This window comes from Tamandua tetradactyla, chromosome 17 (genome assembly GCF_023851605.1).
Source record: "Tamandua tetradactyla isolate mTamTet1 chromosome 17, mTamTet1.pri, whole genome shotgun sequence".
NCBI classification, from domain to species: Eukaryota; Metazoa; Chordata; class Mammalia; order Pilosa; family Myrmecophagidae; genus Tamandua; species Tamandua tetradactyla.
Genome location: NC_135343.1, coordinates 64845981 through 64860526, shown reverse-complemented (window position 1 = coordinate 64860526; position 14546 = coordinate 64845981). Strand labels below are relative to the sequence as shown.

At 37.6% G+C, this 14546-nt stretch overlaps 1 pseudogene across 1 annotated transcript in view; it reads left to right on the top strand.

Annotated features, from left to right (window-relative positions):
* The first annotated feature begins 1418 nt into the window (after positions 1 to 1418).
* The window catches only part of LOC143661202 (immunoglobulin kappa variable 3-11 pseudogene), a 150520-nt pseudogene continuing 137392 nt past the window's right edge, over positions 1419 to 14546 (top strand). Inside the window, exon 1 of the transcript XR_013164441.1 lies at positions 1419 to 1476. The product of XR_013164441.1 is annotated as an immunoglobulin kappa variable 3-11 pseudogene (transcript). The remainder of the gene's footprint in view (positions 1477 to 14546) is intronic.

Sequence of the window (14546 nt, the reverse complement as noted above, 5' to 3'; positions counted from 1 at the left end):
GCATTAATTTCATGGAAAAGCAGGAAAAATATCATGGGGGATGAGGGCAAACATGAAGAAAGTACTGGCATCTTCAAAATGCATATATGAGTTGGACCAAGAACATGGTGGACCTTTTACTGAGTAGAAATGTCTTCCTGGTAGTTTGGGCCTTTGCCACCCCATTCCTGAAGGCCTGAAAATGAAACCCCTACATAAGTTAATGTGCTCATAAGGATACAAAATATGGGGGAAAATGTATTATTTATTCAAATTGGAATAATTCATGCCTTAGGATGTTCTATAATAAGGGAAATTTTTGGAGGCAGAAGAGTGGTTGTTTTGCAGGAAAAGTGAAAACCATGATAAATGAGGGATTACATTATATGCAAAATTGTTAATTGGTCTCAATTTTTTCTCTCTTCCACTGATTCATGGAGAGGGGTGTCTTGTGCAATGGACCTGGACATACCTGGCCCCACTTGTTCCTTATTAGCAGCTTTACTACAGGGGTAAATCTCAGAGAAGCAGGATAGGAGATACTGCAGAAATATTCTTTGTTTATTGTCTGTCTCTACTAGATAAAATGAAGGTTCAAAAGGTCAGGTATTCTGTGTCATGTATTCAGAACCTAAGGTTCTAGGTCTAGAAGGGTTTGCATGGGTATTTGTGTAATTCTATAAATCTTTTTGGTTTGGGTAGGAATAAATGACAAATCTACTCTGATACTTCAGGAACTGGAGCTATCTTACCTTTTACCATGAGGTGGGGTGGTGGCCCCTTAGGTCTGTGGGTACTTCACATGTGATTTGAGAAACTAGGGGACCTAAAGGGCAGCACCAAGGGTAAGTTGTAGGTATCTGATGACACATTTTTAGAGACATGATTTGGGTTGAAAGGAAAATCAATAGTTTTGTTTTTGATATATTGAAGTGACATTGAGATGTCAAAGAACAAATTCAAATACATATTTAAAATTCAGAATAGACAACTTGTACAGTACGTCTTCATTCTATCCTATTATATGAATGTATTCCACACAGTTTCTGGCCCAATGTTTTTAATGGTCATTTAAGTTCATAAATTTTACACTCACTGATGCATATTCAGTTAAAAAATAATTTAGGTACAAAACATGACTGCAGGTAGATTGAAGTATAAAGTGGACAATAAAATATTTTAAATTTCATAATTTTTCTAAAATTTGTTGAAAATTATAGTGTTCTGTTCATTTCTGGGACATTTGCAGGACTACACTCCCATTTCCAGTGGTAATGTTATTTTGTCCCCTTCTTTCCATTATCTGTCTTCACAGCTCACTGCACAGAACATTTCCCTTTATATCCTGTGCTTATTTGCATAGACTCCTGGGGACTCAGCTGCTGCTCAGACTCCATTAATGAGGATTCTCTGGAGATGGGACCTGAGTGCAACAGACAGTGAGCAAGATGCTGTCACAGTCCCGACTCCTCATCCTCCTGGGGCTCTGGGTTTCAGGTGAGAGCTTCAGAGGAACAATGTCTTTATAAAGCTAGAGAGATGGTTTTCACATGCAGAATTTACAGACTATTCCAACTCAAACATATCTGATTATATATGATAAATGAGGAAGCTACATGTGAATATATATTTTACATACTTGTGATTTATTGTGTGATCTTATTCTTTTCTGACCGTAGGTGCCAGTGGGGACATCATGATGGCCCAGTCTCTGGCCTCTGTGGCTGTGACTCCAGGGGAGACCATCACCATTAGCTGAAAGGCCAGCCAGAGTGTTAGCACTTCCTTACACTGGTATCAGCAGAAATACGGACAGGCTCCCAAACTGCTCATCTCCTACACATCCAACCGGGTAACTGGGGTCCCCGACCGATTCAGTGGCAGTGGATCTGGGACAGATTTCTATCTCAGAATCAGTGGAGCCCAGGTTGAAGATGTGGCCAGTTATTACTGTCAGTGAAGTAGCAGCTATCCTCCCACAGTGCTTCAGCCTCGAACATAAACCTCCTCTCCCAGCTGTAGGGCACCGAGTCCTGTAGCAGCATCTGCTCCCTTCCTCCCTTTCTCTTCATATTGTAACTTTCTGCCTAGTAGTTAGTTAGTCTTCCTGTTTTTCTGTTTCCTTCAATGGACCTTTCTTTCCTTGAAGCCTTCCTTGTCCTTGTTACTGAAGCTGTTATACTCCACCTCCTTTCTAATTGCCCATTTCCTTCACTTCCTCTTGCCTTTACTCATTCCTTCAAAGACATTTCTGTAGTTCTAACCACTTCATTGGGAATATTCTACTTTGAGGTACTGAGGCTGCCTGGAGCTGTAAGGGCAGAGAGACAGAAGGAGGGAGAAAAGGGGCTGCCTAGTTAGGAGTCTCTCAGGGGGGAAATGTAAGGGGGTATTAAAGGTAAATTGGTATTTAGAATAGTTAGGGTCTGAATGTGCCATGTTTTCTGTTTATTCCCTGCAGTTCAAGTTGTTCTTCTCTGCTCTCTCTGGTGTGAAGGTGGTGAGAAGGAGGGAGTCAGTGTGAAAAGGGCATGAAGGAGTGAGGCTGGCAACTTGGTCAAGGATGGGAAACAGTCTGTTAACAATGAGACAGTGTTTTCATATTTGACAGCACTAAATGTCCATCAGGTTTCTTTTCCCTTGAGTATTCATTTTATAGTATTGTCTTTACACTTCCATTGTATCTAGAATATTTTACATGCTTGCATTACATAGTTCATTCTTCTACTTTAGTGTTATATTTGTGAATGGATTTGTTATAGTTAATACTTTTCTTCATTAATTTCTCTTTTGTTTTGCAATTATTAAATAATTCTGAGAGTCTACTATATTTGCTGTATAATAATGGTATTAAGCTACTAAAGACATGAGTCTCTCTCTCTCACATTTACGTGTGAAGATGTTTTACTTTACTAGCTGCCAGAATGCAACACACCAGAAATGGGTTGACTTTTAATAAAAGGTCAAATTTTTTAATTTATTAAAAGCATGTAGTTCTTCAGAGGAAAGGCAGCATACTTTCATCTGGAGTACTTTCTTACATGGGAAGGCACAGGGCAATCTCTGCTGCCCTTATTTCCAGGTCTCTGGGTTCCAACAACGTTCCCTGGGGTTATTCCTTTCTGCATCTCCAAAGGCCTGGGCTGAGCTGTGAGTCTGAGTTGCGGTATGCTGAGCAGCTTGTGTTTTGTGTATAAAGTTTTAGGGAGATAACTCCTATTCCTAGGTCTTGAAGATGTTTCCCTACATTTTCACCTAGAAGATTTATGGCACTAGGTCTTATATTTAGGTGCTAGACCCACCTTGAATGAATTTTTGTATAGGGTGTAAGGTAAGTGTCCTTTTTCACTCTTTTGGTTATTGTTATACATTTTGCCCAAGCTGCCAAGTTGACAAGGGATGAACTGTCATGGTGAGGTACCTACCTCTTTCTGATGTTGCAGCTCCGGAACTCTGGTGAAAGGTATAAAAGAACCTCAGTCAAACAAGGTTTAAATCTCTGTATATTAGGAAAAACTACTTTAGATACACATAGAAATAACCGTAATTTCCACAAAGTGTTATATATACTATTGTATGAAATAGGTCTCTGAGATATGTATCATCACAAGGAAACAGTGTGGAGCAGCCATTTTTGAATTTGCTGGCATAATCCTTGGATCTGTGTTAATTGCTCATTCTGATTTCAGTTGCCTGTGGGGCACTGAGTCTCCAGTCTCCCTGGCTGGGGCTCCAGGTCTGAGGGTCACCTTCAGCTGCAAGTCCAGTCCTAAAATTTATGGAGTCTCAGTCAGAAGAACTACTTAGCTTGGTACTGGCATATGTTAGCTTATGGGCTGCCAGAATGCAAAATGACTTTTAAAAAGAAAAATTTAATAAGTTACAATTTTACAGTTCTGAACTATACAAATGTGCAAACTAAGGCCTCCAAGGAAAGATACCTTAATTCAAGGAAGGTTAATGTGTCAGAAACATCTGTGTCACCTGGGTAGTCACATGGCTGGCATTTTTATTTCCCTTGCTCCTGGGCTCCATTGATTTCAGCCTCTCTTCCTGTATGGGCTCCTCACTTTTCTTCTCCAGGGCTGACTTTCATCCTTTGGCTTCCCTTGTCTCCCCTAGGGTCTGGCTTGTCCAACATCTCATGGTGACATCTCCCAGGCTCCAAACATCTCCAAACATCCATGTCTCTGTTCTCCCAGTGTCAGCATCTGTGTCAGCTTGGGACTCCTTGGCTCTGAGGTCTCTGTCAGTTTTGACTCTTTCCAAAATATTTCCTTTTAAAGCATTCTAGCAAAATAATTGAGATCCTTCCGGAATGTGTGGAGTTATATCTTCCTCCAATCAAAATTCACTCACACAATTGGGTGTCTCACAATTCATGGAGATAATCTTATCAAAAGATTCCAACCTACAATTTGAATCAGCTTTAATAGAAATGGCTGCTCCCATAAGATTGGAATAGGATTCAAACATAGCTTTTCTTGGGATCATAATACTTTTAAACTGGCATATAGCAGAAGCCAGGACAGGTCCAGAACTGCTCATCACCTCACAATCCACTGGACATTTGGCACCCCTGACAGGTCCCTAGCATTTGAAAACAACAGACATTCTTCTCAGCATCAGTGGGCTCCAGGCTGCAAATGGACAGACTACTTCTGTCTGAAGTATGACTTTCTTGTTGTGAGTCACTGTTCAATACAACCTCCTCTTCTGTGCTGCTTGTCAGTGAGTCTCTTATGAAGTAGCTGTTTCCTGTTCACACAGCCCTGGACTTACCTACCTCATCTATCTGCTTTTGAGGTTGCCTCCTGATTTCTTTTCAAGAAGGTTTTCAGGGTCCAGAGGACATTTAAGAAGTTCAGTCTCTTTAATCCCTTTTTGTGGTGGTTACTCTGGGAAATGCAGTGAAGACCTCTGTTTTAATTTCCTATTGCTCCTGTAAGAATTCCCACGAACATTAGAAATGTCTCATTTACAGTACTGCCAGTCATTAGAGCAAAATGGATCTGACTCAACTAAAATCCTTGTGTGGCAGTGTTCCCTTGTGGTTGCCTCAAGGGGTGAATCTGTTTATTGCCTTTTCCACTTTTAGAGACCTCCCAATTCCCTGGCTGGTGCCCCTTCACTGTTCTTAATGGTAATGAACACTTCATCTCCCTGACCCTGCTTCTGTTGTCACATATTTCTCTGACCACAGTCCTGAGAGATTCTGTCCTTTATTTTTTTCATGGGCAGGCATGGAGAATGGAACCCTGGTCTCTGGCATGGCAGGTAAGAGTTCTGCCACTGAGCCACTGTCATATCACATGGTTCTTTTCTTTTAAGGGCTCATATGTTTTAACAGGGCCACCCAGATAATCCAGGGTCATTTTCCATCTCAACATCTATGAACTTCATGATATTTTCAAAGTCTTTTTTGCCATATATGGTAACAGATTGCAGACTCAAAATTAGCTTTGAGAATGTCTTTGGGGGATATTAATCTGACTCACAAAACCTTCTGCATTCCTCACATTGTCAGGACCATTGTCAGTAAGTTCTGTACAGATGGATGCACGTTACTAAAGCAAGCAAAGTCCATGCAGCCCTGACTTGTTTTAGACCCACTGAGGTTTATACTCTGATGAATCAATATTAAATCTCTCTGTTTTAATTCTTTCTCAATTTCTTTTTCTCCCATTTTTCTCTTTCAATTTCTCCCAAATCAGCGGGTTTCCAAGATATAATTCTGGCCACTTCAGATTAAAAATCCTCACCATTGACTCTGTACAGCTTCCCACTGTCCCTTCCTACCAGACCCTCTTTCCAGCCAGGACTTGCTGCTCATCATTTTCTGACTGTAGCTCTCTGTAGTCCTGCTTATTTCCTTTGCTCAATTCTGTCTTTTCCTCTAAAGACAAAAGAAAGCAAAACCAAAAAGTTGAAATGTTATTTCACTCATTCATACTCCTTCTAAAGACCTTTCTCTAATATGCTAAACCTAAGTATGCACATATACTGTTTTAGAGCTGTTATGTACCCCCCAAAATGCAGTGTTCTTTTACTCCATTATTGTGCTGATAAGACCTAATATGGGTTGGAAACTGTCATTAGAATATTTTATTTGAACTGTGAAGGTGTGTCTATAATCCTTCACAGGAGTCCTTAATAAGAGGTAAAATGTATGTGTGCCACTTTGAATCTGTTGTGTACCCCAGAAAAGTCATGTTCTCTAATTCTCATTCAATGTTATGGATGGAAACATTCTGATTTTTCCCCTACAATGTGTCTCCACCCATTCAATATGGGGTTCCCTACTGAAGCCTTTAAAAGGGAACTCTTTTGGAAAGGGTTTTAGTGCCCACACAGCCAGAGACATTTGGAGAAGAAGGAAAATGTCCCTGTGAGAGCTTCATGAAACCAGAAACCTGGAGTGAAAGCTAGCTAATTTCTCCATGTTTCTGTTTGTCTTTCCTGTTGACCAAAAAACTGTGGACTTCCTCATTCTTCTTAAACCAAGGAATTTTTCCCTGGATGCCTTATATTGGACATTTCTAATCTTGCATAATCTTGCTTTAATTTGGACATTTTGACAGCCTTACAACATAATTTAAAGCATTCCTGTTTCTGGTGTATTACAGTCTAGCAGCTTGAAAACCTGAACGTCAGGTGAATCAGGAGAATAGAGAGAGAAATACCCAGTTACATCTTGGATACCATCACTGAAACCAGGACCAATGGAGAAGGACAAACAGATATCACATGTGTGGAGTCTTATGACAGAGAAACCCTGAATGCCAGCAGCCTTTCCTCAGAGAAGATTTCTTCCTCTTGATGTCTTAATTTGGACATTTTCATGGGCTAGGGACTGTGATTTTGTAACCAAATAGACCCATCAAAATTAACCTATTTCTCTTATATGACATTCTGGCAGCTTTAGAAAACCAAGTATAACATGACCTTTATCCTTAAGGTATGAAATTTATTTTGTACGGTTTTGACCTTGCTCACTCTGGGAACTTTGGTTACTACTCTGTGGCTGGGTTTTCACATATGTTCAATGGCTCTATTTTCTTGGAATGTCATGAGGCATGATAAGCCAATACTTGTAAATGCTTCTAGTGATTCCTTGCACATGGACCACACTTGGGCACTGCCATCATTTCCACACTGCACAAGTGCCTCTTTCTTCTCAGTCTATTACATCTGCAATTTTTATCAAAATAAATATATCCTCCAACTTCAGAGCCCTCTTGTTACTGCCTAACATTTTTGTCACCATACTTTGCTTGAACACTCAGCACCTTGAGTGCATTCAGCCATGGATTATTAATTTCTACATTGAACAGTCATGTTCAGTCATTAGCTGGGTTGTCCATACTTTAATATTTGGATAATTATGATAAAATTGACTAATTCTTAAAATATGTTTCAAATACCTGCTTTCATCCTCATATAAACCAGGTGAAATAAGTTTTATTCTTGTTCCCGATGTTGCTGGGAGCTGCTTATGTGTTGTACAGTTGGTTTCTAAATGCCTGTTCACTGACTGGTGAGCCAGGCTACAAAAACACAATCTTAAGAGTTTGCTAAAATGCTGATTCTGAAATCCTAATTTGGATAACATGGAACTGTTTGTATAGTTGTGAAAGAGTCATTTACAACAAGTTTCCCACCTGATTCTGATCTGCTGCTCATCTGGGATACAGTGACAATCTTTGCAGATGAGGTGCCCTTGAGTAATTTACCCTTTGTGGATGAATTCATTCCTATCAAGGGCAATTTTTTCTTCATGCCATTCTGAACAGTGCTTTTGTCTTATAAATTTACAGAGAGTACCATCCAGCTACACATTTGTCTCAGTTTTTTTAAAAGTTTTTATTAAAGTGCCAGTAATAGCTGCATTTAAAGAAATTGTGTCAGATTTAAAGATATTATTTATTAATGATCTACTCTCAGCATCTGATACAATTACTTTATGAGATCTAAGTGTGGTGAAGAGATCAAACTCTCAAAAATATAGCTCAATCTGAGAGAGAATGTGATAATCTTTCTTTTGCTCCTGGCCCTTTCCTTTTTCACCTTGGGGCAGCTGGATCCTCCTGGTTGGTGTGTCTTTCCCTGCAGCCTCTTGGCACCCTGACCAGTTGTGCTTTGTTCTGTGCTGTGCACTCCTTGGTGCACAAAGTGGCCAGGTGCCCTCAGTGACTGCAGTGTTAGTGTTGGAAGCTGCCAGTCATTTATTTGAAGAATTTTTTTGGAGTGAATACTCAAGAGTCCTGCTGCACAATTGTACAATTAACCAAAGACAGTTTATTATCTTACTATAGGGGTTTCTTTTCTTCCATTTAGTGTAGGTGTAGATTGTGACAATATTACTATTTGATTACAGTTTGTTTTTAAACTTCATGGTACTGTCTTCAGGAACAATAAGGTAAATAAATAAAAGTGAGCACTAAATGGAAATCACCTACTGATTTTTTGTTTCTCAATAAGGACAAGATGAAAAATCTGTTACACACATAAAACTTTCTATTTACCGTATCTTGGGGCTGGACACATGAAAACTAAAAGACATTCATCTGTGCAAGGATGTTTACATGCATTTCTCAAGGAAAGGTTTGTTTTAAGAACACTGGGCCCAACAACAATTTACAATTTTTATCTGCTCAATGGTTAAATATCACTCTGAAGCATGTTTTTTCCTTAGATAAAATGTGGGTTCTTCCAAATTTATTTTCTATATTTTTGATTCCATGTTTTCTTGGGGAAATAAAAAATATAAAGTGACATGTCTTTTGCTTGGTTTCCTGAGAGGAGATACAATTTTGCAGAGAGGACAATAATGTCTATATTATATGAATAAATTCATATACTTCAAAAGAACATATTTTAACTCTAATCATTTGAATTTTCTTAATAACATTTTTGGTATTGAAGAAGAGCTTCTGGACTGGATAGGGTTAGTTGGGTGGGAAAAGAAGAAATTGAGCAAGAACTCCTGCAATAACTTAATCTTCAAACTCCACAATAACATTCTGGAATATTTGGACTGACAATTCAATTAAACCCTCCTTTTCCTTTGTTGAGGAAACACTGGGCACCACAGGACTGTTGCCCTTCTCTGGTGTCCTTTGATTTGTAACATTCACCCTGGTGACAATGTAAATGTCCCTTCATTTGATGCTGCAGAGGTTCTGGTTCCCAAAGAAATGTCTATGGTGAGGTGAATGCGGGAATTTTTTTATTACTAAAGCACAAATCCAGAAAAAATTGCCTAACGTGAAGGTAGGAAAGGATTGGCAGCAGCAGAACTAGACACTTCTTCTCCTTTCCTATTTTAGGAAAGAGTTTTGCACAGGAGACAAGATTATAGGAATTTAAATGCTTTAAAGATTTTTATGCACAGGAAGCTCTGAGAAAATCTTGGTGTCACCCAGGGCAACACTTATCCAGGTTTGCCAGGGCTGCTCTAGTGATGTTTGCTTGGACAAAAGGGTCTAATGAGGTGAGAAAAATCAGGTGTCAAAGAAGCATATTTTGCAAATTCTTACAGGTCTCTCTTGCAAAGGGAGATGCTGAATGTCTAGTATAAGAGCTATAATGTCACTCCAGAAGGGGGAAGGATGATCTCACATTGTCATTCATGACAGACTCCCTTGGTCACTTCCAATAGTCATTCAAATATACTGAATGTGCTTTAAAAATAAGTTTTAAATTTGGAATAAATTTTGTTGTTTTTTCTGTAAAGATGCAGAAATAGTACAATGTTTCTATACAGACTCAACCACTTGCCCCTAAAGGTAACATGTTATATGATCATCTCACATTTATCAAACTGAGAAATTTACATAGCAGAGTCATATTAAAAAAATTCACACTTTAATCATACTAATCATTTCTTTTCTTATGTTCTTTTCCTTTTCTAAGATCGAATTCAGCATACCACATTCAACTTGGTTTTCAAGAATTGGTTACCAAAAATTATGTGATTTTTACAAAAAAAGTCATGGTCACTGCTTATGCAGTGCTTCTTATTTACATGAATACCATAACATTTTATTCAGTCCATGAGTATTTTATGAGTTTGTCCATCAATCTCATTATTTCAATATAACTAATGAGCATATACCTCTATGTTAACAATTATTGAACCCATCACATTCATTCATTCATACAGAAGAGGTAGTTGGTCACCTTCATGTGGCCCTGGAGCCAAGTGAGGAAAGGAGATCCCAGAGACCGTGAATGGGTATCTGTGAACCGTGATGCATGGTAAATGTGGCTGCATGTGAATGGGCCGTTACACCTCATTCAGTCTGATGATATGTCTGCAACAGGGAACATTGTACTGAGTGTCCCAAGTAAGAGCATGTGGCAGTGTGAGCTACCAAGTAAATGTATAAGGGAGTGTCAGGTAGAATTTTATCTCTAATTAAGAAATTGTTCCCATGTTAACAGAGTATGTATCCAGTAACAAACCTAAGTATAGAATTATGCATTCTAAAAGAAATTGAACAATAATAGTTGTTTTTTTGTAGATGAAGACAAAAATAAAAACAGTTATATGATGTCTCAAGTAGAAGGAAACATTCACATTGGAGCATACGACATTTCTGCACAATTAAGCCATATGTTTCAGGTCTGCCTGGGATGTCCCCAGCTCACTCCCATCTCTAAAAGAGAGCCCTGCTGAGGACTGTTTCCTTCCTCAGAGGATATGGACATGAGGACAATCAGGGACAGAGCATGATCATCTTAAATGTTAATTCTGCTTTATTTTTTATAGCATAGTACTCAATCCTGATTGTGTGATGTGAAAACCCATTAGGAAAATCTTTGAGTGTGAGATGGAAGGGATAATACATTCCTTCTGGAGTAGACGTGCCATCAGAATCTTGACCAGGTTCTAAGTGGGATGATTTATTTGTTCTCTCTGAATTTGTAATTATTTTATACCATGAATTACATTAATAAACAAATTTTCTATCATGTAACAAACAACTAAAAATATATTGGCTTGCAGTTTTGCAGGTTAGGAGGCTGCCTGCATATGCTGTGGAAGGTTCTCTGCACAGGGTCTAACAAGCAAAAAATCAAGGCATTAGTAGAGATACAATCTTTCTAGACCTGAGAACACTGAGGCAGCAAAACCCTTTCTGAACACTGAGAAGGAAGGTCCACCCTCTGTCTTTGGGGAAAACTCCCTCCCTCCACATACATGGGGTATCCACTCCCTTTGCCTGAGACACATGGAGATACAGGCAGAATTAGAATAGCCAGGACTTGGAGAGAACCAAGGGAAACTAAGAGACAAAAATCCCAGAATTGACTCCAGAGGAATTAAGTGAGAGTCTACAGATGTTTAGAAAGAAAGCTACTGGCTTTCCTCTGAGAAGGAATCCTCACTTTGGATCTTTAAGTTGAAGATTTTCAAGGTATTAAGATTCTAACTTGTCACATAATAACTCCCCATTATTAAAGCTGGCCCATTTCTGGTATATTTCCTTCTGACAGCATTAGCAAGTTGAAACCCAAGCTGACATGGTTTGATTGAATCAGTTCCTTAGGTGGTAGGACTGACATCCATTTTCCTCTTACTGAGGATATAGCAATGGATCTACACAATCTTAAAAATAAAGTGAGAAAAGAGAATAGTGGAAGAATATCTGAAGACTGCAATGCAATTAAAATGTGTGACATGTAAAGATGAATACCAAGAGACAAGATATAAATTGACAGAAGAAATATTTGATGAAATAGTGGATGAAAATTGTCCAAAACTAGTGAAAAATATGATACCGCATGTCTAGGGAGCTCAGAGAATGCCAGGAAATATAAATTCCCCTCAAATACAGCCATGTGTATTATATTCAAACTGGAGAGGATCAAAAACCAAGAGAAAATTTTGAAAGAGGCCAGAGGAATGAAATATCCTACCTTTAGTGAAACAAGGGTAATTATTACATTCAATATCTATTCATAAACCAGTCAAGTAAGCAGAGGTGAGTTAGATATTTAATGCAAGAAAAAAACACCCATAAAATCTAGGATTCTGCATCCAGAACTATCCTTAAAGTTTAAGGAGAAATAAAGAGTGACTCATACAAACAAAATGTGAGGCATTTGCAATTTTTTCTTGTGAGATATGTTCAACACACTTTCTCAGATAGAATGTAAATGATATAGTTTGGAAACTCAGATTTATCTAAAGAAAGGAAAAGTATTTGAGAAAGAATAAATGTGGTAAAATAGAATCTTTTCTGATTCTTTTTTAAACTGATAGGGTACAAAACTGTTCTTAATAATAGTGTTATTATTTTGGATAATTTATGGTTAAATGACATGACTGTATTTTATATTATAAAATATTACATCAATACATGTCAACCATGCAATAAGAGATAGGGGGAAGAATTGGAATGACTCTTATGTTACCTGCAGTACATGTGATGTGGGACAGTGTAGGTTGAAAATGTGTATAGATAAGTTGTAAATATATATTGTAAAGTCTAAGACAACCATTAAAATAATTTTAAAAGAATTTGATGCTGTGTATGTAATAAGAGAAAATCAAATTATAAATGGCATCAAAAGAAACCAGAGAAAGCAAGAAAATCATGGAGAATTAAAAACAAAAATTACAAGGAACCAGAATAATGAATACAGAAGATAATTTCTCTTTCAATATTTTCTTTGATGCAATATTTTTTCAGAGCATGAAGTTTAACCTCCATATGTTAATGATATTTCCAGTTCTCTGGTTGTTACTGATTTCCTGCTTTACTTCATTATGATCAGAGAAAGCATGTTCTACAATTTCAATCTTTTCAAATATACTAAGACCTGTTTATACCCCAGCATGTGATCTGTCCTGGAGAATTTCCATGAGCACTTAGAAGAATGTTTATAGTACTGTTTTTGAATTAATGTTCTATATATGTTTGTTAAACCTAGGTTATTTATCGTATTTTTGAAGTTCTGTTTGTCCTTGTTGATCCTCTGTTTAGATGCGCTATTGCAGAGTGGCGTGTTGAATTCTCTCACTATGATTGTAGAGAAACCTATCTCTCAACTTCAGTTTTGCCAGGGTTTGTATCAAGAATTTGGGCCACCTTGATTAGGTATATACATATTTATGATTTCTATTTCTTCTGGTGAATTGTCCTTTTTATTAACACATAGTTTCCTTCGTTATACCTAATAGCACGTGTGCATTTAAAGTCTATTTTTCCTGATATTAGTACAGCTTTTCCAGCTTTTATTTCATTACTGCTTGTGTGGAATATCATTTTCTGTCCTTACACTTTTAACTTATTTGTATCCTTTTGTCTAAAAGAAGTCACATTTAAAAAGCCTATAGTTGGATCTTATATTTTATCCATTATGCCAATATGTGTTTTTTTCTTAAAGAGTTTATTCCATTAATGGTCAACGTTATTACTGTGAGTCATCCTTAGTTCAACCCTTTTATCTTTTGATGTTTATTTTTCAGATCTATTGTTTACCTCTCTATTTTTCCATTTTTAAGATAAAAAGGTGTGCAGGTTTGAACCTCTTATGTATCCCAGAAAAACTACCCTCTTCTAATTCATTATTTTTGGTAAAATGTTTTGATTAGGCTATTTTCATGGTCATAGGATCAACTCAATTCGTGGTTGCAGTTAATGATGTTTTCTGGAGTCCTTTAAGAGAGGATAAAAGGCAGAAACATTTTGGAGAGAGCTCAGGTGCAGAAATGTTCAAGGAGGCACAAGCAAGGACACACAGAAAGTCAGAGAGAAGAGCCAGCAGACATCACTGTGTGCCTTCCCATGTCACAGAGAAATGCAGATGCCATTGGCCTTTCTTTGAAATCAGGGTATGGTGTCTTTGTCTGGATGCCTTCATTTGGACATTGTTTAGAGCTTAGAACTGTAAGCTTCTAACTTAAGAAATCCTCTTGGTAAAAGCCAATCCATTTCTGGTATATGACATTCTGGAAGCTCTAGCAAACTGAAAGTGTGATGTGTCTTTGATTTGCATATTTTTGTCTTTAACATGGATGGGAAATACTTAGCCATCATATTCCCAATATTCTTCCTAGTCCTTTAACCTTCTGTCCTCCCTCTGGGACACCTATGATGCAAATATTTGCATGTTTTGTTTGGACAATCATTTCCCTGGAACTCAGTTCAAAAATTTCCATATTTTTCTCCAGTTTTGCTTTTGCATGTTAAAGTTGCTATGTCCTCTAGTTCACTGTTCCTTTCTTCTGCCTCTTCAGATTGGTAGATGTGCTTCTAGAATATTTTTAAATTCATCTACAGTATCTTTCATTTCCAGTAAATCTGCTATATTATGTATTTTTTCAGATCCTTCTTTATCTCATATTGCCTTCTTGGTATCTTTTACCGTTAAAATGTTATGGAAATTCATTAGGGATTTTGCATGAACATACTTGATTAGAAGTTTTAAATTCTTTATTTCCTTTAATGTTTTAATTTGATCATTTGTGAGGCAATATCTTCTTGTTTGTTAATGTACATTGTACTTTTTCATGGATTCTGGATATCTGATTTTCTTGGTAAGTTTTTCTTGGA